Source organism: Grampus griseus, assembly GCF_964374135.1.
Source record: "Grampus griseus genome assembly, chromosome: 1".
Classification (NCBI taxonomy): domain Eukaryota; kingdom Metazoa; phylum Chordata; class Mammalia; order Artiodactyla; family Delphinidae; genus Grampus; species Grampus griseus.
The window spans coordinates 142,552,174-142,576,913 of record NC_139017.1 but is presented as its reverse complement, the minus strand read 5'-3'; the positions used below and the strand labels follow the sequence as shown (position 1 = coordinate 142,576,913).

The 24,740-nt window shown below is 36.9% G+C and overlaps 1 protein-coding gene across 2 annotated transcripts in view; it reads right to left on the bottom strand.

Moving 5' to 3' along the window:
• AGBL4 (AGBL carboxypeptidase 4) overlaps window positions 1-24,740 on the bottom strand; it is a gene marked incomplete at both ends in the record, with an annotated part of 1,409,253 nt that overhangs the window by 952,945 nt on the left and 431,568 nt on the right. The window lies entirely within an intron of this gene.

The window sequence follows — 24,740 nt, the reverse complement described above, 5'->3', positions numbered from 1 at the left end:
TCAGAATATCACAAGGCTGAAATTAAGCTGGGCTGGAAGCTTTCGGGGAAAATCTGCTTTCAAGCTCATTCTTGTTATTGGCAAAATTCAGTTCCTTCTGGTTATAGAACTGAGGTACCTATTTTCCTTGCTGGGTGCCAGCTGGGGGCTGTTCTAGAGGCCACCCACATTTCTTGCCACATGCACCCCTCCATCTTCAAGTCAATAACAGCATGCCAAATCCTTCTCATGGTACTTAGAATCTCTGACTTTTTCCATCTCTCACCTCTATACCCAAGTTTAAAAGCTCATGTAATTAGGTCAGGCCCATTCAGATAATTTTCCTATTTTAAGGTCAACTGATTTGGGAACTTAATGACATTTGAAAAATCCATTTTGCAATATAACCTAACATAGTCAGGGAGAGTGATTTCTAATCTATTTACAGATTCCAACTACACTCAATTATCCAGGACATGTACATCATGGGAGGATATAAAGAGTCATGGGGAGCATCTTAGAATTCTGCCAAACACACTATCCTAAACTAGTAAAAGTCAAGGCAGTCACACTTTCAAAATTCAGCTCTAGTACATCTACATCTACCTTTTATGAAGCTTTTTGTCTATCCTACCCCTCAACTCAGGTAGGAATAGTTATTTCTGAGTTTTGTTAAAGCACTTGTAACATTTTAGTACACTGACTTATTTATACAACAGTCTTCCCTTATAGACCAGGAGCTTCTTAGGACTAGAGATTGGGTCTGATTCACTGCTATACCCTCAGTGCACAGCGTGGAGATTGGCACAGAGTGGGTGTTCAAAGACTATTGTTGAATGAATGAAAAAGATGATATCACCCATTGGTGAACCTGGACACTGTCTTTTGAAACAATTCAGAGGGGTGGCTGAACAATGTAGTACAAAAAATGCTGAGACCCATAGACATAACCTCTTATTTTAATAAGAAACAAATTTTTTAAAATCACATCTTTCTCTTCCTTTTCTCCTTTTGCCCAATACTAGCCCTTCACCCTACGTTCTGGATTCCAATCCTTCCAGTCTTTCCTGGGACATCCTCCATCTATTATACCCTCTCCCTCATACATTTTCAATCATATTCCCTCCATTGGTTCTTTCACCTCACTCTAAAATCATGTTCAATTTCTCTTCAGCCAAATCTTTTGTCTGATTATGCTTCCAACTCAAAGTAGAATCCATTTCTTCCATCCCAACTGATATCGTTCTAGTCTGCCTTCCATCTGGACTAAATGATGTTTCTGCCTCCAGTTTTGCCCTACTCCAAACCACCCTTCACACCAATGCTAGAATGAATTGTAAAACACAAAAAAAAAGATATGTCATTCCTCTGCTTAAAACTCTTTAATATGTTCTCATCACTTACTGGGTCAAGATCAACTACTTAATATGGAGTTTGAAACTCTATGTAATCTGTATTTCTGGGATATTTCCTGCTGTTCTCCCATCTGTCACCCCTTCCCCCCACATCCACCCTATGATTATATGAGGCCTCAGTAGTCTCTAAGCACAGAGAATGTGCTTTTGCCATCTTCTATATCTTCTAATGTTCTTTCATCTACCTGATCTCTTCACAGGCAGAATTAATTGTTCTCTCTTCATGCACGTGACTCTATTTTAGCACTTCACATATAAAACATGTTCTCCTCTGATTGTGGGCTCTCTGATTGTGTATTAAGGATTAATTCCCAGAACTAACAGGATAAGGACCCCTAAAGGAATGATCACTCATGCATTCATTTCCTCTCTCAAGTATTTGCTGAGTGCTTCCTCTGTTCCAGGTACTATGCTGTGTGTGTGCTGAAGACACAGAGAAGAACCCTCCCAAGGTGCTCAGTGGCACTCATTTCTACCATACCCCACTGGCACTAATATAGTTAGGCACATAGTAGATGTTCATGTAGGGACACATACCAGGAAAAGCCAGTTTAAGATGAATCAACTCTTCCATTTTTGTCTTTGTATCCACAGCATCTAGCAATGAGCCTGGCAAGCAGCAGTGCTTCATAAATGTTTATGAATGGGAGACAAATGAATGATCCTACACAAATGGATGAGGCAGCTAAGGGCACCAAAAAGAACTTTTACTTAAGGGCTATTTTCCATACAGTGTCACCATTCATTGACACATTCTTTAAGATGTGATTTTTAAATAATGTTATGGCCCTCCTAAACCATTAACAATGAGAAAAACTGTTAAATTCCAATCAGAAGTTGGCAAATATTATGCCACTAATGTGCCCTTCATGATGACACAGGCAGCAGATGTACTTCAAAATTAATATGGCTAACCAACTACAAAGTTATGGTATGATATGGTAACTAGCAAGGACATCTTTCCAGAAATCTTTCTAAATAAGAGCCTTAGCCCTCTTCACTTGACCCTACTTCATCCCCTTCAATCAACTTTAGCTAACAGCAAGAAAAACAATAAAATTAATAAAATAGAATCTTTCACATGCTTTTGGGGCAATAAAGTTAATGATATGTTTCCACTAGAATTTCTCATTTTCTTTTATGTCAGAGTTTGGCCATAAATGAAACAATGAAAAAAGTTAGAGCCTCCTCAAATATGCCCAATCAGATAAAGAACATTTAATTAATGAGGCTGCATGGAAATTTTCAAATATTCTTCAAACCTTGCACATAGACTCAGAGAAGGGGTAATGAATATTAAATTCAGTCCCATGTATTTTACAGATAAAAGAATTGAGACCGATATACATATACATATAGTTGATTTACTTCATTGTACAGCAGAAACTAACACAACATTGTAAAGCAACTATTATATGACCAACATAATTTTTACCATGAATTGGAAATTTTCACTTTCTTTCAAACAAAATTTAGAGACTCAGGAGCTGGGTGTCCATGAAGTTTCCTTTATTACTAATGGATCAATCTAAAGAAGACTCTGGGAAGATTATATTGAACATTGAATCAAATCCTCATTTCAATTGAATAGACTTAGAGTATAAATAACTAACATCCAAATAGCTCTCTATAGTTACCAACTAGTTTAATTGATTTATGCATTCATTCAGTTTTTATTAATTCATCCAACAAACAGTGAGTCCTATTCTGTGCTGACTATAAACTAAATACTATAACTCCTCAGGACAGAGGCTGTGTTGATCTTACTCACTGCTGAACTCTCAACATCTGGCACAGTGCCTGACATGTAATAGGTGCTCAATAAACATATGCTGGATGACTATGAGTGAACACAAAGAACAATAAGAGACAATCTGAAATTCTACTGTATAGTAGAATATAAAGACAAATTAAATCAGAGAATGAATGCTGTAAGTATCTAACGGAGGGAAACCAGGTAACTGAAAAAATGAGAAGGCAACCAAGACAGCCTGGAGGGTAGGAGTCAGAGAAAACTTCCTGGAAGAGCTGATCCCTGGGGTGAATTTTGAAATAGAAGTTGGCAATATAGGCTCCCATTTGGTTACAAATACAAACCAAGAAGTAGAGATTTTTACTATTTTACAGAGAAAGAAACTAAGTCTCAGGGAGGCTAAGTGACTTGTCCAAGGTTACACTATGTTCATATTAATATACTCCTTTATATTCCTTCTTTAGCTCTCAGAAAGTCACAGGGTAAGAGTTGGGACCTTTGGCAAGGTTTACAAATAAGAGAGGAAGATTTTTTGTTATTTTTGGATTGAAGAAGAGATTCTAAGTCTGAGTACACCTTCTTTGACTCTGGAGAACAAAGAAGAATTAAGTCAGGGCCAGAATGGTGGAAGCCTTAAGAGAAAGAAGTGAAGGTAACTTTAACAGTGTGTTAATACATTCTGTCATTCCCAGATCAGACATTTGTTGAGAACTTATTATGTATCAGGCACTGAAGACAGAGATGGAAAACATGTCTCTGATTTCAAAGAACTCGATGTCTAGTAAGGTAACACAGGTACACACCAGCAGAGGAAGAAAGGAAGGAGGCTTGGAGTTGATACCCAATCCAGAAATAGAAAAAAAAAAAAGATCATTTTCCTACATGTAATTCTCAGAAGCTTGAACATAGAAGGCTTAGCATGTCAATAAATGGAAATACCGAAGATAGGCAGTGGGTTCCACAAAGAGACACACCATGTCCAACTGATACTTGTATCACATCCCACAATAACTGCCACCTTCCACTCCTCTTCTGGTACCTAGCTCCTACTTCAAGACCAGGCACTGGAAAGTTTCTAATAAGGCTTGCTGAATGAAAGAACAAACGAATGAATTAATAAATGAATAACAAGTAACAGATTAAGTAGTGCATCCCTCCCAAAGAACACTGGCATTTTAACCCCAGCCTTAATATGCCTTAAGTGGAGTGTAAGGCTTTGTGTCAGGTAGATAAGCTGTGGAGCCATTTTGAGAAAATTTAATAACTTTTCCATTCTTTCACACATGGAAGCAATAATCCCCAGCCCTGATATCATGCCCAGTCCAACCTCTACACACACACACACACACACACACACACAACTGGCTGCCAGGAATTGTGGATTACTCCAGTGGGTTCCTGTAATTCCTATACTAAGTGACTTTGGGTAGGTCACTTGCCCTCTGTGAGTCTGTCTTCTCACCTGTAAAACTTTCAGAATAAGAGCTGCCTTATCTGCCTTACAAGGCTGCTGTGAGGTTCACATGAGATAAGGGATGTTACAATGCTGTAGAATAGGCCCTTCCCCCATGTTCTCTATATCAGCAAAAGTGACCGTCATTTCTATATCCTCAGTGTTTTGTTCACAGAGATTGCTCGGTGAATTTTTGTCAAATGAATGAATGCATGCCATTATTATTATAGGCTGTCAGGAGTAGGACGAAAATAATCCTGCAGCTTGATCTAAATAATATTACTATTTCTAGGAAGTACTTAACTAAAAACTAAAGGGAATGGAGCCTACATATAAAAGACATGGTCTAGTAATAAATCACACATTTGCATAAGCTATGAATCATTCTGTATAATTAGAACAAATAATTTTCCTATAAATCAAGGCCTTGACAGCTGTGAAGGTCTGATGTTTATCCCCCTCAAATCATCTAATTATAGTGAAAAGGTAATAAATGATTCTTCTTTGAAGGAGAAAAAGTCGAAGGAGAAGATTTTGAGGGACAAGCACCACTAAATCAAATGGTTTTGATGAAGGCAGAAAACACTGGAACTGATTCCCAATGATTCATCTCTTTATTTCAGAACCTTGTTCTAGGGCTTGGCAAGGCATTTGGTAGAGTAGTACTTTGTGCCTGAGAATGAAATTTTCATATCAATCCCATATTCGCATGTGCACATTATTGTAATTTCCCAATATTCTGGCTATTTTCCGGTGCGATAACATTCTAAAAGTTCCTCAAGTGTTTGGTCTCTATTAATTTCAATTCAGGACTCATCCTTCCAGTCTACATTCTTGAGAATCATTTTAAAGAATTTGGGTTCCCCGAAATGAGCCACTACCACCCACAGGAAGTACGAATAAAAGACTTTTAGCCTACATGGAGAGAAATCTGGGCTCTGGGATGGAGAGGATTCAAGGCTGAAGGGGTCTCAGTTTATACCAGTCCAATCTTGCATTTTACAAATAGGGAAAGTGAAACTTGGACTTGCCCCCAGAGTCCAAGGACATAAATGTAGAAGTAAAACTTTACCAGTAGTAGTTCCAAAGCCCATGCTCTTTTAATATCCCACACTGCCCTTCATTACACCGCTTGAATATTAGTTTCCATTTCCATCAAGTGAGATGAGGTGTTGGAAGGCTTCTAGATCCATAATTCTGTATTTTTGAATAGCTAGAGAACAAATAACTCCTTTACTTTATTATTGCCTTAATACTAGTAAGTCGCTGATCATCACTGCTAAATCTATAAAAGCTTAAGTGTCATAATCTCAATTTTTTATTTCACTAAAATGGGGATAACAATACCTCTGTTACTGAATTATCATAATGGTTAAGTGATATAATGGAAGTGAAAATGCTTTGTAGGCAATAAAGTAACCACAAGGATGCTACAGGAAGAGGAAGAAGAATCTTTTCTTTCCTCCAGTCTCATCCTTTCTCCTTCATTTGTTCAAGTGCCTGAAGAAGTATCTTTTTTACAGGAGTCAAGATCTGACTGAGCTCACAAGTCAAGCAGTAGAATAGGGAATAAAATCCATGGGATCAAAACACAACCTCATCACTTTTGTCTCCTGTCGGGTTTTGTTAACCAGCATCAGAGAAAAAAATCAACAAAGGTGGTGAGTGAGACTCGCTCTACAAAGGCCCTTCCATCTGGTGTAGCAGGGAACCATCAACTCTGTGATTAAAATGCAACTGGCATCCCTTGCCGCAATCCCAGGATGGCCATTCCATCTGAATGAGATATAGGGGGGAAGCACCATTTCTTGCACTTCGCTGGCTACATTAAGTTTATTCTCTTTCTATTAATTAATCTAACTACACTAGGGGCTCCTTCTTACTCTGCAAACGAGGGTGGCACAAACCATACTTGGTATGTATGAAACCATACTTGGTATGTATGAAACCATACTTGGTATGTATGAAACAACATTACAGAAAGGCTTAATTACTTCTGACTAAATCTGTAATTAAAATATACACTGGAGCAGATTCACCTGTGTGTGTAGGTGTTGGTGTGCCCGTCTGTGTGATGGGAAGGATGAATCACCCAGAGACAGCATGTGGGGAATGAATTTGTGCTAGATGGCAAGATGATTCTCAGGGAGGACTTGAAGAGGAAAGTCAGAAAAAGTAGGAGAATATACAAGGGAAATTCTGTTAAGTCTTACGTTAGAATTAAAAATGATATCATGTCTAAAAGCCAATCAGGACAATGAAGGCATTTGCCAGAGTGAAAGTAAACAAAGGTAGGAGGTGACAGGGAATGAGGTTGAATTGTGAAAGCAGCCAAAGGTAGAAGGAAAACCTAGGATGAAGGCAAGCCAAGGTTATAGTTGGAAGATAGCAGGAGCCATAGAGAAAAGACAAAACTAGAAATGGGAAAGTGGGAAAAGGATTGAAAACCAAGAAGACAGATTCAGAAATACAGCTATAAACAGTGCGTGTTTGGGTCTCTGCTTTAAACGTTGTCTAGAATGTGTTATAGGGTAAGGCATGGGGGATTAAATGGCATATTTCAGACAGGAGCACTATAAGAAAAACAAAGTACTGAATTATAAGAAAACAGGGGTCTAATACTGGTTCTGCTACACATAATTCATCTGATCTTGGATAAGTAACTTCCTGTTTAGGCCTGTTCCCTTATCTGTAAAGTAGGAGCAATAATACCTATCTCATGTACTGCACCACTATGCACAGCTACACATCTGTGAAAGCAACACTCACATCAACTATAAGATGAGCAGTACTACCTGGAGTTGTGCAGTGCAAGATTACTATGAAATCTGAATATGGCCTGAAAAAGGCCAGTTTTATTTTTATGGTAAAAAATATGCATAAATGAATTATATTTTTAATTTGCATGACATTACGCCATATACTGTCTTTTATTTTTTCTGTTTCCTCATATTTAAAGTTAACGTGTTGGACTAGATGGTTTTTTAAGGTCTTTTTCCAATTCTAACATTGAATAGTGTTATGACTTATTTGAATTTCATTCATTCAGTCATTCAACCAAAATTCAACTGGGCTCTAAGCCAAGTGCTGAAAATTTCTAAAAAATTGAGATATATTCCTTTCCCCTAGGAGCAGACAGTTGAGTAGACTTTATACTGTATAAGGTCCTTCTAGGTAAGGCAATTGGTACTTTTCAATTGTATCTTCCTAGGCCCTAATTTCAAGCGCAATGATTGAAGTATAACACTGTAAAATATTAAGCTAATAAGAATAAGGAATTGGAAATTTTAAATAACATTTAAAATTAGGCAAAGTCTTATCTTGAGAAAAATAGAATTATTCTGAAAGTCATTAGATTGTTTTAATAGGGAGTAATGGACTGGGATTCAGAAAGATTGAGCTCCAGTCCCAGCTTTACTGCTAATCACTATGAAACCTTAGTCAAGTCACTTATTCTCCTGTGGCATCAGCTCCCTACTGATCAAATAAGAGATTGGGCCAATGATCTTTGAGCTTACAGGAGATCTATATTTTAACTAATCCATTATCAAAGTAATAATTTCATTTTAGAGTACACACACACATACATATGTTGGCAATATACACTTATACGAAAAATGCCCAAACTCTTTTTGACATCTCATAAAGCACCCCTAAGTACTACAAATAATTGATGATTCCTGTTAAACCAAATAAAGGTTGTAAAAATTAAATTCACAGAAAGATTAAGTCACCATTGAACCAGTTCTTCCAAACTCCTTTGTCATAACTTTAATTTAAACTGCCTCTGAGAAGCTAAACGTACAGATTTGAGTCTCTCTGTGTGTTTTCACCTCCATTCACTTCCTTCTTTTCAAATATTTCACATCCATTTTCTCTTCCAATTTCACCTTCAATAAAGCAAATTGGCTGAAGCATAGGGTCCATATATAAGGGCAGGAGTAGGAGACAGGATTGGATATAGAATTCCAAATCTGACACATCCTAGCTGTATGTCCTTGAGCAACGGATTTAACCTCCCCTGGTAAGATAGACTCTCCATCTATAAAATGGGAATAATAAAACTTACTTCACAGAGTTATTTTAAAAGTTAAGAGTAATATACATACAACGTCTAGTATAATATCTGGTGCAGAGTAGGTATTCTATAATGTTATTTTTATCCCACTACAAATGTTGTTTTTATCCCACCTCACCCATAACATTCTCTATTAAAAAAAAAAGATTTTTTCTGGAAACGAGCATTTATTTAACCTGAAAATTCTGTTCTAGATATGTATTAAAATAATAGTTATATCAAACATGTGCTATAGATATTTATGAAATAACACACCAGGTTATACTCATTCCATGCACTAATCAAGAGACTAACTTGAAAATTTTCAAGAGACTAACTTGAAACCTTCTGGCAATTCAGCCTGCCAAACACTGATGCCAAACAACTAAGATATCCAGTATCTGAAAAAGACAACAAGAGGAACTAATTTACTATCCATTTCTCTGACCACTAAACAATAAGATGAATACCCAAAAACAATAAACTTGAATTTTATTAGCTTAACTACCATTAGAAGTGTCGTGACCAAATAGGTCATGCCTTCAGCTTCTATGAACAGTTAGTGTAAGAAATATTTACTTATGAGAAACATTCTAATATTTTTGCAAAATACTAGTTTAAAAATATCCAACCATGAATTTAAACAATTCTCTTATATAAGGAATACATATAATATTCCCTCCTAGAACGTGGGGCTAGGGAAAACTTCCTTCTCATTTAACAGATCTGTTTTTTTTTTTCTCAAATACAGGGAAAAAAAATGTTAAGTCAGTATATTACTTCTGTCTTGGTAGCTAGGAATCTCAGAGCTATGTCTAGTTTTTAAATGTAATAAGCTATCTTGTGTTTAAATGATTTTTTGTCCCTGTGAGCACCTCCAAACCCCATTTGCACTATTTCCATTCAGAATCTTTTGCTCCTAGTAAGATGATATTCATATGTTTCCCTAATTCTCCTGCTAAATACAACTAAAAATCCTGGACATTATACATTGAACAAATACAAGAACACTCTTAACTGGGGAAAGAAGCAGAAGACTGACAGGACTCAAAGAATGATATGGTGGTGGGTTCCATGGGTTTTCTTTTTGCCTCATATATGCCACAATATGTCAGAATATGTGCTAGAGAAGCCGAAACCTCTGAAAGGCCAGCAGGTGCAGACAAACAAAACCCAACAAAAATCTCTTCTCTCTAGACAAAGGACTAGGAAGAAGGCAGCCTAACCACACAGAAAACGTTTAGAAAGTAAATGGTCTACTATAGCCAAACACCATAGAAAAAAATTGTGGACCTACCCCATCTATACCAACAAAGGCATAGTGAGGAGCCTAGATTTCCATCTTCTCCAGGCTGAGCAAGGTACCCCAACTCCACTGCCAGGGTAAATCAGAGAAGGCTCAGTAAGGAGCTGATATTTTCATTCTTTCTCAGTAGTAATGAACCTCCCATCCACCTACCAACTGTGGTTTCAGTAGAGACATTGGGGGGTGGGGCATGGACTCTTACTAACTCTGGCAAATTGACTAGTCCCTCATCCTCCTAACTGGTATAATGTCAGTAGTTCTGTGGAGACAGATTGGTAGAGTGGATTAAAAAACATGACCTAACCATACAGTGTCTGTAAGAAACTTACTTTGAATATAACAATATGGGCAAGTTGAAAGAAAAAGGATGGAAAAAAGATGTATCAGGCAAACAGTAATGTAAAGGAAATCAGGAGTACCTATATTAATTTCAGATAAGTACACTTCAGGGCAAAGGAAATTACCAGAAATGGAGAGGAATATTATCATTATCATACAATGTTAAATGGTCAGTCTACCATGAAGACATAGCAAGATAAATATAAATATCCGTGCACCAAGTAACAGAGCTGCAATAAGTGAAGCAAAAACTGAAAGAAAAAACAGAATAGAATAAAAAATAGAACTGAAAGGAGAAATAGAAGTATCCACAATTACAGCTGGATATTTCAACAATACAACAATGATAGAAAATCAGTATAGAACTCAACAATGCCAGCAATCAACAGGACACAAAATGGACATTTATAGAATGCTCTATCAAATAAGAGTAGAATAAATATTATTGTCAAGCACCTACCAACATCTACAAAGACAGACCATCTATTGGCCTATAAAACAAATTTTATCAAATTTAAAAGAATTGGAATCATACTGTGTTCTTTGACCACAATGGAACTAAACTAGAAATCATTAATAGAAAGATAACAGGAAAATCTCCAAATAAATTAAAAACTAAACAACAAATTTATAAATAATCTATGGGACTAAGAGGAATTTTCAAGGGAAACTTTTTAAAAATACATTTCACTGAATGAAAAATGAAAATAGACTTCATCAAAATTTATGAGCCATAGCTAAAGCAATGCTGAAAGGAAATTTTATAACACTAAATACACACATTAGAAAAGAGGAAAAGTCTTAAATCAGTAATTTAAGCTCTGACCTCATGAACAAGAAAACAACAAAATTTTAAATCAAAGCAAGCAAAAGTAAGGAAATAAGAGCAGAAATAAATGACATTGAAACAGAAAAATAATAATAGAGAAAATCAATGAAACAAAGAGCTGGTTCTTTGAGAAGATCAATAAAATTGATAAACCTCTCCCAAGAGTGACAAAGAAATAAAGATATCAAATGGAAAATAGAAAATATTATGAACAGCTCTAATTGACAAATTAACTGAAATAGATCAATTCTTTGACAAACACAAATTACTACAACTTACACAGTATGAAATAGATAACTTGAATAGCCCTATAACTATTAAGAAATTTAATTTATAATTTAAAAATTCCTAAAAAAGAAATCTCCAGGCCCAAATGACTTCATTGGAGAATTCTATCAAATGCTTAAATAAGATTTAATACCAATTTTAAATAATCTCTTACAGAAAATAGAAAAGGAGGGAACACTTCATAATTCACTCTATAAAGCTATTATTTTAAACTGATATCAAAACAAAACAAAGGCAATACAAAAATAAAAGCTACAAACCAATATCCCTCATAAATATAGACTCAAAAATCCTTAACAAAATATTAGCAAAGAATTCAGCAATATGTAAAAAGAATTTGGTTATATGCTGTAACCAAATGGAATTTATTCAGGGATGATTCAGTATTCAAAAGCCAATCAATGTAATTCACCATATTAATGAGTTAAACAGGAAAAGTTACATGATTACATCTATTGATGCAGAAAATTATTTGAAAAAATTCAACACCCACTCATAATGGAAATTCTCAGAAAAATAGGAATAAAGGAGAATGAATTTAACTCAATAACAAACATCTACAAAAAATCTACAGGTATTATTATACTTAATGATGAAAAACTGTCAGGTACTAGAGACAGCAATAGGAATACAGAGGAGATAAGGAAAGACCCTGCACTCAAGGCATACAGACACAAAAAATAGGCAATTACTCTACAGTGTAAGAAGTGCTATGGCAGTGCATAGGGAGGAATTCTGTCATGATTTAGTTGAGTGTCATCTAATCCTACCCAGGTTTTGAAGTGCAAAAGAAAAAAGAGTTCACCAAGGGAGATGAAAAGGAGGAATTCCTAGAAGGAAGGAAAAACATCTTCAATGCTCTTAAGGCAAGACGAGTATTACTAAAAGGCAGGATGCTTATCAGGACATGATGGGAGCTGAGGAGCCTTGACACAGACCAAGTTGCTCAGACCTCAGTTCTGCAGGATATGGGGAAACAATGTTTTATTTTGTTTTAAGCATGGAAGGATCTGAGCAGAGTTGAGTTTTGCAGTGTTAAGAATATCCTCAGGGGTATGAGAGGTCAACAGTAAGGCAAGGAGAAGAAGGAGGCCTATTTCAATAGTCCAAGTAAGAGATGATGATGGTCAGAATTAAGGCAACAGGAGTGGGCTACATGTTTTGTTCCCTAAACAGCCAAACTAATCTCTGGACTTCTGAATCCACAAAGACTGCATCAGTTTCATGTATCATAGAGGGAATATAAGAAAAAGGAAGTTGTATCAGTGCCCTGTAGTCTTAAAGACATGCCTGTAGCCAGGAAAATGGGAAAGCTTGGTGGAAGATTTTAAGCTTAAAATTCAGTGTGAGACAGCAAGACAAATAAAGACCAAAAGACAGCATATTAAAAGACCAAAAGACAATTCTGATTGTCTATATGTCCTCAGAAAGTCACTAAGACTCTGTAAGCTTCAGTTTCCTCACCTAGAGAATGAGATAATAAGCTTCACCTTGCATGGTTTTTGTGAGGATTAATTATGATGATGTGTGTAAATGTGCTTTGTAAACTGGAAAGTGTGTGAGAAATTATAACAAACAACAAATACCCCTTTGCAAATGCTCTGCTTTAGACCGTCTGCAAAACTGCTCTTGGAGCAGATATATTTCAGCCTTGCTATTCACAACTTCTTTCTATGTTTTCAGGACAAACAGGGATATTCATACACAAGAAGAGAAGATAAAAAAGGGAAGAAAGAAGAAAGAAAAAATAACATTTGTGGAGCACCTACTATGTACCAGGAATTGACCCATGTGCTTTAACATACATTAAGCCTTCATGTCTCTTGCCATGAAAACAGAGTCAGGGAAGTTAAGTAGCATGCCAACTTCACATAGATGGAATTCAAACAGAGCTGGAGGTAAGAAAGCTAAGACTGTCTCACTTTTTTTTTCTTTATAAAATTTTTAAAGGTTACTTTCCATTTATGGTTATTATAAAATATCGGATACATTTCCCATGTCATATAATACATCCTTGAGCCTATCTTACACTCAGTAGTTTGTACACTCTCCCTCCCCTACATTGCCCCTCTCCCCACTGGCAACCACTAGTTTGTTCTCTATATCTGTGAGTCTGCTTCTTTTATGTTATATTCACTAGTTTGTTGTGTTTTTTAGATTCCACATATAAGTGATATTATACAGTACTTATCTTTCTCTGTCTGACTTATTTAATTTAGCACAGCACCCTCCAAGTCCATCCATGTTGTTGCAAATGACAAATTTTCATTCTTTGTTATGGCTGAGTAGTATTCCATTGTATATATATACCACATCTTCTTTATCCAGTTATCCTTTATGAACACTTTGGTTGCTTCCATATCTTGGAAATTGTAAATAATGCTGCTATGAACATTGGGGTGCATGTCTATTTTGGAATTAGTGTTTTTGTCTTTTTCCAGATATATACCAAGGAGTGGAAGTGCTGGGTTTTATGGCAGTTCTATTTTAGTTTTTTGAGAAACCTCCATAATGTTTTCCACAGTGGCTATCCCAGTTTACATGACAAAGTGACAATAATCAAGAAAGTATGGTACTGGCACAGAAACAGACACATAGATAAATGGAAAAGGATAGAAAGCTCAGAAATAAACCCACACACTTATGGTCAATTAATCTACAACAAAGGAGGCAAGAATATACAATGGAGGAAAGAGTCTCTTCAATAAGTGGTACTGGGAAAACTGGACAGCTACATGTAAAAGAATGAAATTGGAACATTCTTTAATACCATATATATAAATAAACTCAAAATGGATTAAAGATCTAAATTAAGACCAGATACTATAAAACTCCTAGTGGAAAACATGGGCAGAACATTCTTTGACATAAATCACAGCAATATTTTTTGGATTTGTCTCCTAAAGTAAAGGAAATAAAACAAATATAAACAAATGGGACCTAACTACACATAAAAGCTTTTGCACAGTGAAGGAAACCATTGACAAAATGAAAAGACACCCTACTGAATGGGAGAAAATATTTTCAAATGATATGACCAATAAGGGGTTAATAGTCAACATATAAACAGCTCATATTAACTAAATATACAAAAAACAAACAACCTGATTTAAAAATGGGCAGAACTGAATAGACATTTTTCCAAAGAGGAAATGCAGATGGCCATCAGGCACATGAAAAGATGCTCAACATGGCTAATCATCAGGGAACTGTAAATCAAAACCACAATAAGATATCACTTCGGGGGGGACCTTCAAGATGGTGGAGGAGAAAGACGTGGAAATCACCTTCCTCCCCACAAATACATCAAAAATACAGCTACATGTGGAACAACTCCTACAGAATACCTACTGAACACTGGCAGAAGACCTCAGACTTCCCAAAAGGCAAGAAAATCCCCACGTACCTGGGAAGGGCAAAAGAAAAAACAGAGACAAAATAATAGGGACAGAATCTGCACCTCTGGGAGGGAGCTGTGAAGGAGGAAATGTTTCCACACACTAGGAAGCCCCTTCACTGGTGGAGATGGGAGTTGGGCAGGGGGGAAGCTTTGGAGCCATGGAGGAGAGCGCAACAACAGGGGTGCAGAGGGCAAAGCAGAGAGATTCCTGCACAGAGGATCAGTGCCAACCGGCACTCACCAGCCCGACAGGCTTGTCTGCTCACCCACCGGGGTGGGTGGGGGCTGGGAGCTGAGGCTCTGGCTTCAGAGGTCAGATCCTAGGGAGAGGACTGGGGTTGGCTGAGAGAACACAGCCTGAAGGGGGCTAGTGCACTACAGCTAGCTGGGAGGGAGTCCAAGAAAAACTCTGGACCTGTCTAAGAGGCAAGAGAGCATTGTTTCAAGGTGTGCCAGAAGAGGGGATTCCTTCCCCGTCTGCCCACAGAAGGCAGAGCACTGCCTAAATGAGCTCCAGAGACAGGCGTGAGCCGTGGCTATCAGCTCGGATACCAGAGATGGATACCATGAAACTCTAATGTTGCTGCTGCAGCCACCAAGAATCCTGTGTGCAAGCACAGGTCACTTTCCACACCCTCTGGGAGCCTGTGCAACCCACCACTGACAGGGTCCCATGATCCAGGGACAACTTCCCCAGGAGAACACATGGTGCACCTCAGGCTGTTGAAACATCACGCTGGCCTCTGCCTCCACAGGCTCGCCCCGCATTCCAATTGTAACTACCATACTCTTCCCTCCCCCCGGCATGAGTGAGCCAGAGCCTCCTAATCAGCTGCTACTTTAACCCTGTCCTGTCGGGGCAGGAACAGAGGCCTGAGGGAGACCTACATGCAGAGGTGGGGCCGAAACCAAAGCTGAACCCTAGCAGCTGTGTGAACAAAGAAGAGAAAGGGAAATCTCTCTATGCAGCCTCAGGAGCAGCAGATTAAATCCCCACAATCAACTTGATGTACCCTGCAACTGTGGAATAGCTCAACAGAAAATGAATTATCCCAAAACTGAGGCAGTGAATTTTGGGAGCAGCTGTAGACTTAGGGTTTGCTGTCTGAGACTGACATGTTTCTGATTTTTATGTTTATTTTAGTATAGTTTTTAGCACTTGTTATCATTGGTAGATTTGTTTATTGGTTTGGTTGCTCTCTTCTTTGTTTTGGTATTATTATTACTTTTTAATTATTATTTTAATAATTTAAATTTCTTTTATGTTAATAATTAAAAAAATATTTATTATTATTACTTTCTTTCTTTTTTTTCTCCCTTTTCTTCTAAGCTGTGTGGCTGACAGGGTCTTGGTGCCCAGGCCTAATGTCAGGGCTGAACCTCTGAGGTGGGAAAGCCGAGTACAGGACACTGGACCATCAGGGACCTCCTGGTCCCATGTAATATAAATTGGCAAGAGCTCTCCCAGAAATCTCTGTCTCAACACTAAGGCCCAGATGTACCCAACAGCCAGCAAGCTCCAGTGCAGGATGCCCCGTGCCAAACAACCAGCAAGACAGGAATACAACCCCACCCATTAGCAGAGAGACTGCCTAAAATCATACTAACTTCACAGAAACCCCAAAACACAATACTGGACATGGCCCTGCCCACCAGAAAGACAAGAACCATCCCAACCCACCAGAACACAGGCACCAGTCCCCTCTACCAGGAAGCGTAAAAAACTCACTGAACCAAACTTACCCACTGGGGGCAGACACCAAAAAAAAAGGGAACTATGAACCAGCAGCTTGCAAAAAGGACACCCCAAACACAATAAGTTAAACAAAATGAGAAGACAGAGAAATATGCAGCAGATGAAGAAGCAAGGTAAAAACCCACCAGATCAAACAAATGAAGAGAAAATAGGCAAGCTACCTGAAAAGAGAATTCAGAGTAATGATAGTAAAGATGATCCAAAATCTTGTAAATAGAATGAAAAAAATACAAGAAATGTTTCACAAGGACTTAGAAGAACTAAAGAGCAAACAAACAATGATGAACAACACAATAAATGAAATCAAAAATTCTCTAGAAGGAATCAATAGCAGAATAACTGAGGCAGAAGACCGGAATAGTAAACTGGAAGATAAAATAGTGGAAATAACTACCGCAGAGCACAATAAAGAAAAAAGAATGAAAAGAATTGACAACATCTCAGAGGTCACAGGGACAACATTAAATGCACCAACATTCGAATTATAGGGGTCCCAAAGAAGAAGAGAAGAGAAAAAGAAAGGGTCTGAGAAAATACTTGAAGAGATTATAGTTGAAAACTTCCCTAACATGGGAAAGGAAATAGTCATGCAACTCGAGGAAGCCCAGAGAGTCCCATATGGAATAAATCCAAGGAGAAACATACCAAGACACATATTAATCAAACTAGCAAAAATTAAATACAAAGAAAAACTATTAAAAGCAGCAAGGGAAAAGCAATAAAAAACATACAAGGGAATCCCCATAAGGTTAACAGCTGATCTTTCAACAGAAACTGCAAGCCAGAAGGGAGCAGCAGGACATATTTAAAGTGATGAAAGGGAAAAACCTACAACCAAGATTACTCTACCCAGAAGAATCTCATTCAGATTTGATGGAGAAATTAAAACCTCTACAGACAAGCAAAGGTTAAGAGAATTCAGCACCACGAAACCAGCTTTACAACAAATGCTAAAGGAACTTCTCTAGGCAGGAAACAAAAGAGATGGAAAAGACCTACAAAAACAAACCCAAAACAATAAAGAAAATGTTAATAGGAACATACATATTGATAATTACTTTAAATGTGAATGGATTAAATGCTCCAAACAAAAGACACAGACTGGCTGAATGGATACAAAAACAAGACCTGTATATATGCTGTCTACAAGAGACCCACTTCAGACCTAGGGACACATACAGACTGAAAGTATGGAAAAAGATATTCCATGCAAATGGAAATCAAAAGAAAGCTGGAGTAGCAATTCTCATATCAGACAAAATAGACTAAAATAAAGACTATTACAAGAGACAGAGAAGGACACTACACAACAATAAAGGGATCAATCCAAGAAGAATATATAACAGTGGTAAATATTTATGCACTCAAAATAGGAGGACCTCAATACATAAGGCAAATGCTAACAGGCTTAAAACAGGGAATAAACAGAAACAGTAGGGGATAGAGGTAAGGGACTTCAACACCTCAATTTCACCAATGGAAATATCATCCAAAATGAAAATAAATAAGGAAACACAAGCTTTAAATGACACATTAAACAAGATGGACTTAATTGATATTTATAGGACATTCCACCCAAAAACAACAGAATAAACTTTCTTCTCAAGTGCTCATGGAACATTCTCCAAGATAGATCACATCGTGGGTCACAAATCAAGCTTCAGTAAAGTTAAGAAAATTGAAATCATATCAAGCATCTTTTCTGACTACAATGCTATAAGATTAGAAAATCAATTACAGGGGAAAAAGTAAAGAATGCAAACATATGGAAGCTAAACAATATGTTACTAAATAACCAAGAGATCGCTGAAGAAATCAAAGGAGAAATCAGAAAGTACATAGAAACAAATGACAATGAAAACACGATGACCCAATACCTATGGGATGCAGCAAAAGCAGTTCTAAGAGGGAAGTTTATAGCAATACAATCCTACCTCAAGAAACAAGAAATATCTCAAGTAAACAACCTAACCTTACATCTAAAGCAATTAGAGAAAGAACAACAAAAACAAAAAAAACAACAACAACAAAGTTAGCAAAGGGAAAGAAATTATAAAGATCGGATCAGAAATAAATTAAAAAGAAATGAAGGAAACAATAACAAAGATCAATAAAACTATAAGTTGGTTCTTTGAGAAGATAAACAAAATTGATAAACCATTAGCCAGCCTCATCAAGAAGAAAAAGAAGATTCAAATCAACAGAAGTAGAAATGAAAAAGAAGTAACAAGTGATACTTCAGAAATACAAAGGATCAAGAGAGATTACAATAAGCAACTATATGCCAATAATATGGACAACCTGGAAGAAATGGATAGATTCTTAGAAAAGCACAACCCTCTGAGACGGAACCAGAAAGAAATAGAGAATATAAAGAGACCAATCACAAGCACTGAAATGGAAACTGTGATTAAAAACCTTCCAACAAACAAAAGCCCAGGACCAGATGGCTTCTAGGAAAATTCTAACAAATATTTAGAAAAGAGCCAACAACTATCCTTTTCAAATTCTTCCAAAATATAGCAGAGGGAGCAACACTCCCAAAATCATTCTACAAGGCCATCATCACCCTGATACCAAAACCAGACAAATGTGACAGAAAAAGAAAACTACTGGCTAATACCACTGATAAACATAAACATGCAAAAATCCTCAAGAAAATACTAGCAAACAGAATCCAACAGCACATTATAAGGATCAAACACCATGATCAAGTGGGGTTTATCCCAGGAATGCAAGGATTCTTCAACATATGCAAATCAATCAATGTGATCTACCATATTAACAAATTGAAGGATAAAAACCATATGATCGTCTCAGTAGATGTAGAAAAGGCTTTTGACAAAATTCAACACCCATTTATGATAAAAAACTCTCCAGAAAGTAGGCATAGAGGAAGCCTACTGCAAAAAAAAAAAAAAAAACAAAGGCCATATATAACAAACCCATAGCCAACATCGTTCTCAGTGGGGAAAAATTGAAAACATTTCCTCTAAGATCAGGTACAAGAGAAGGTTGCCCACTCTCACCACTATTATTCGACATAGTTTTGGAAGTTTTAGTCACTGCTGGGAATCAGAAAAGAAAAAGGAATACAAATTGGAAAAGAAGTAAAACTGGCACTGTTTGAAGGTGACATGATACTAAACATAGAGAATCCTAAAGATGCTACCAGAAGACTACTAGAGCTAATCAATGAATTTGGTACAGTAGCAGAATATAAAATTAAAGCACAGAAATCTCTTGCATTCTTATACACTAATGATGAAAAATCTGAAAGAAAAATTAAGGAAACACTCCCATTTACCACTGCAACAAAAAGAATAAAATTCCTAGGAATAAACCTACTGAAGGAGACAAAAGACCTGTATGCAGAAAACTGTAAGACACTGATGAAAGCAATTAAAGATGATACAAAGGATGGAGAGATATACGATGTTCTTGGATTGGAAGAATCAACATTGTGAAAATGACTATACTACCCAAAGCAATCTACAGATTCAATGCAATCCCTATCAGACTATCAATGGCATTTTTCACAGAACTAGAACAAGAAATTTCACAATTTGTATGGAAACACAAAATACCCAGAATAGCCAAAGCAACCCTGAGAAAGAAAAATGGAGGTGGAGGAATCAGGTTCCCTGACTTCAGACTATAATACAAAGCTACAGTAATCAAGACAGTATGGTACTGGCACAAAAACAGAAATATAGATCAATGGAACAGGATAGAAAATCCAGAGATAAACCCATGCACATATGGTCATCTTATTTTTGATAATGGAGGCAAGAGTACACAATGGAGAAAAGACAGTCCCTTCAATAAGTGGTGCTGGGAAAACTGGACAGCTACATGTAAAAGAATGAAATTAGAACACTCCCTGACATCATACACAAAAATAAACTCAAAATGGATTAAAGACATAAATTTAAGGTCAGACAGTATAAAACTCTTAGAGGAAAATATAGGAAGAACACTCTAACATAAATCACAGCAAGATCCTTTTAGACCCACCTCTTAGAGAAATGGAAATAAAAATTAAAAAAAAACCAAATGTGACCTAATGAAACTTAAAAGCTTTTGCACAGGAAAGTAAACCATAAACAAAACGAAAAGACAACCCTCAGAATGGGAGAAAATATTTGTAAACAAAGAAACTGACAAAGGATTAATCTCTAAAATATACAAGCTGCACATGCAGCTCAATATCAAAAAAATAAACAACCCAATCCAAAGATGGGCAGAAGACCTAAATAGACATTTCTTCAAAGAAGATATACAGATTGTCAACAAACACATGAAAGGATGCTCAATATCACTGATCATTAGAGAAATGCAAATCAAAACTACAATGAGGTATCACCTCACACCAGTCAGAATGGCCATCATCAAAATATCTACAAACAATAAATGCTGTAGAGGGTGTGGAGAAAAGGGAACCATCTTGCACTCTTGGTGGGAATGTAAATGGATACAGCCACTATGTAGAACAGTATGGAGGTTCCTTAAAAAACTAAAAATAGAACTACTATATGATCCAGCAATCCCACTACTGGGTATGTACCCTGAGAAAACCATAATTCAAAAAGGGTCATGTACCACAATGTTCATTGAAGCACTATTTACAGTAGCCAGGACATGGAAGCAACCTATGTGTCCATCGACAGATGAATGGATAAAGAAGATGTGGCACATATATACAATGCAATATTACTCAGCCATAAAAAGAAATGAAATTGAGTTATTTGTAGTGAGGTGGATGGACCTACATTCTGTCATACAGAGTGAAGTAAGAAAGAGAAAATCAAACACCGTATGCTAATACATATATATGGACTCTAAAAAAAAAAAATTATTCTGATGAACCTAGGGGCAGGACAGGAATAAAGATGCAGACGTAGACAATGGACTTGAGGACACTGGGAGGGGAAAGAGTAAGCTGGGACGAGGTGAGAGAGTAGCATTGACATATTGACACTACCAAATGTAAAACAGATAGCTAGTGGGAAGCAGCTGCAAAGCACAGGGAGATCAGCTAGGTGCTTTGTGACCACCTAGAGGGTTGGGATAGGGAAGGTGGGAGGGAGACGCAAGAGGGAGGGTATATGGGGATATATGTATACATATAGCTGATTCACGTTGTTATACAGCAGAAACTAACACAACATTGTAAAGCAATTATACTTTAATAAAGATGTTAAAAAATAAAAGATATCACCTCACACTTGTCAGCATGGCTATCAACAAAAAGAACACAAATAACAAACATTGGCAAGGCTGTGGAGAAAAGGCAACCCTTTTACACTGTCTCACTTCCTTTGATTCTTGCTACCACACCAAGGTGTTGCATTCCTAGGACCTATGCCTAAGAATAAACTAAGAACATTTAGAACCAGCATGAACCTGATGTGTGATGATCTAAATGGTACCATTGGGTCCTTGGTGCCTCACATGTTGCCTAACACAATGTCTAGTAATACATAGTCGGTGCTAAAGCACATAATTTTAAATGAATACGAGATAGAACACATGACAAACGAACAAATCAACAAATGAAGTAGAAGTCCTTGAATTCCACCAAGTTCTTACTTTTCTTGATTGTCTAATCTCTCTAAATATTTCACCATGTGTAAAATATACTTTAGGTGCTGAACAAGTAATTTCTGAATGAAAAAATAAATAAATAATACTTTTTCCTTTTCTATGAAAGATGAGGTTCCAATGGGAACCTTTATGAAAGACAGAAGATCTCATTATTGACCTTCGGACCTTGTTTCTCAATGACATACCAGTAGAGTTTATCCGGGGAACATTTGGGAAGGGAAGAGAAGAGAAAAAGACAGGACACTAGGCTTTTCAGCCAAAAGAAGTGAGTGGGAGAAAAAGAAAAAAAGGGAAAATGACAGAGGGGAAAAGTCAGAGCCACTGTAGACAAATCTTACTGATTTTACCCTAAGTCCAGACAGCATATGTCAGGGCAATCCTGATCTGTACTGGTGCCCTCTCACTTTGGTGATTTCCTGATAATAGTAGTAATAAAATATCAATTTATGATTTTCAAAGGACTTTGACAATCATAATAGAATTCCCTTATAATGATTTCAGAAAAAATAGGCAGGGAAGCACCATAATTCCCATGTTACTGATGAACATACTGAGGCTCAGGGGAAGAGTGAGAAATATATTACATATACAGCTAGTAAATGGCAGAGCTAGGATTTGAACCTAACTCTTGTTTGTCACATAGTCAGAGCACTTTCTACTACAGTGTACAGCCATGTCTATTTGAGAAGTGGGCAGAATATTCCTTTCTTTCTCCCTAATGTTTTTTCCTATTATAAGCCTAGGCTCCTAGAAAGCAAAGAAATTCACTAGTTTCACTGACAGAACAGCACTGTGATTTATCCTGCTGGAAGGCCTCAGGAACTAGGTCAGAGCTCTTCTTGGATTCTGGTGCGTAGTGCCGGAAGGAAGGAATTTTTTTTCTGTAATTCTATAACAATAAAAGGATGATTTTTTAATGGCTCAAAAGTTATGGTGCTGTGAGACATAGTCTCAGAAGGCATGAATTTAAATCCTAGCTCAGCTATCCACTCTTTCTTTATGATTTTCTTTAAACTCAGTAACCTCTGGAAGTAGCATATTTGAATGTAGCATGGTGTACAGGTCCTTTCACAGTCTGCCTGCAGCTTATTTTTCCTGGATCATCTCCTATCACTCTCTCTCTTTGGCCCTAGGCATTGAAAAATCTAACCAAACCTTACCACTAGAGAATTTCTGAACTTGATTTGTATACCTCCTTTTTTTGGTTCACTGCTATTCTCTCTGCCCCAAACGACCAACCTGTCATCTACCTGTCTCCTCCTTATTGCACCCTCCTCTATAGAAATTCCTATCCATCCTTCATGATCTTTGCCAAATATCAAGTACCCTATGAAGTCTTTCCCAACTAGAGCCTAGTACAGACAACCTAAAGCACTATCTCATTAATCACAGTACCATGGAATATAGGAATCAAAATATCCATTATTAGATGAGGAAATAGAAACTCAAAGATGTTAAGTGATATTCCTACTCTCACAAATCTAGTAAGTAGTGAAGATGGGATTTAAATCAGGTATGTGCATCTGACAGATGGCACAAATAATAGGTGGAAGCTATAGGGAGACAGGTTTCAGGTTAATATAAGAAAGAACTTACTAGCCATCAGATCAGTCCAACAATAAAATGAGCTGACTCTATAAAAAGTGAGTTCCCTATCACTAGATGTGTCCAAAAAGAGGCCGAATAACCACTGGGTCAGGTCATTTTAGAGAATATTCTTGTACACTGAATTCTCTTTTAGCTCTGAGATTCTATTTCAAAATTCATGTGACAAAAATAAAGAAACAAACAAATAAAACCTATTCAGAAAAAAATTCTGGCTTTCCCAGAACTCATCTTTTTTTTTTTTTTTATCAAGATCTGTGAGGCACCATTTTTTGACCAAAGATGGTAGATTCTTAGTTAGAAAGGCTCTTGGAATAATTTAGTCCAATCTTTTAACTCCTTCATTTCATAAATAGAGAAACTGAGGTCTTAAGAGAGGAAGCAAATTCCTCAAGTTCAAAGAGTGGATTACAGTAAAAACAGGAAATAGAATTAAGTTGTCCTGATGCTCAGGTTGGTGTACTGTACTGGGTTACATCTCTTCAAAAAGAATCGGCCATGTGTAGAAGACAGATTTGGTTACTACTTAAACCAGTAGCTTCATAGCCAAACATCCTTTTCAACTTTTCTTAGAGCTTGACCTTCCTAGAGAGCAAGGTTCCACAGAAAAAGGCCAGTTCCAGAAGTTTGTCTTTTTCATGGTATTTTCCACCAACCGACATACAAGTTTAAAGAACACATTCTAAGGAAATTGTATGAATTTGTGATTCCCTCTTGGAGAGATTTTAGGCTCATTAAACAATGATTCATATATATGCTATCTTCTCTCTCTTTGTTTAAGCATATTTAGAATTGTTGATGTTCTTCAATATATAATACTCTCCACTTTATATATAATTCAGATAGAATCTAATACAAACTTATTATGTAAGTTAAGGACTTGTCACTCTACTTTGTCTATTGAAAATACCTCAGGCAAGTAAGCTCAATGGGATGGGCTTGTTTAGGCAGGT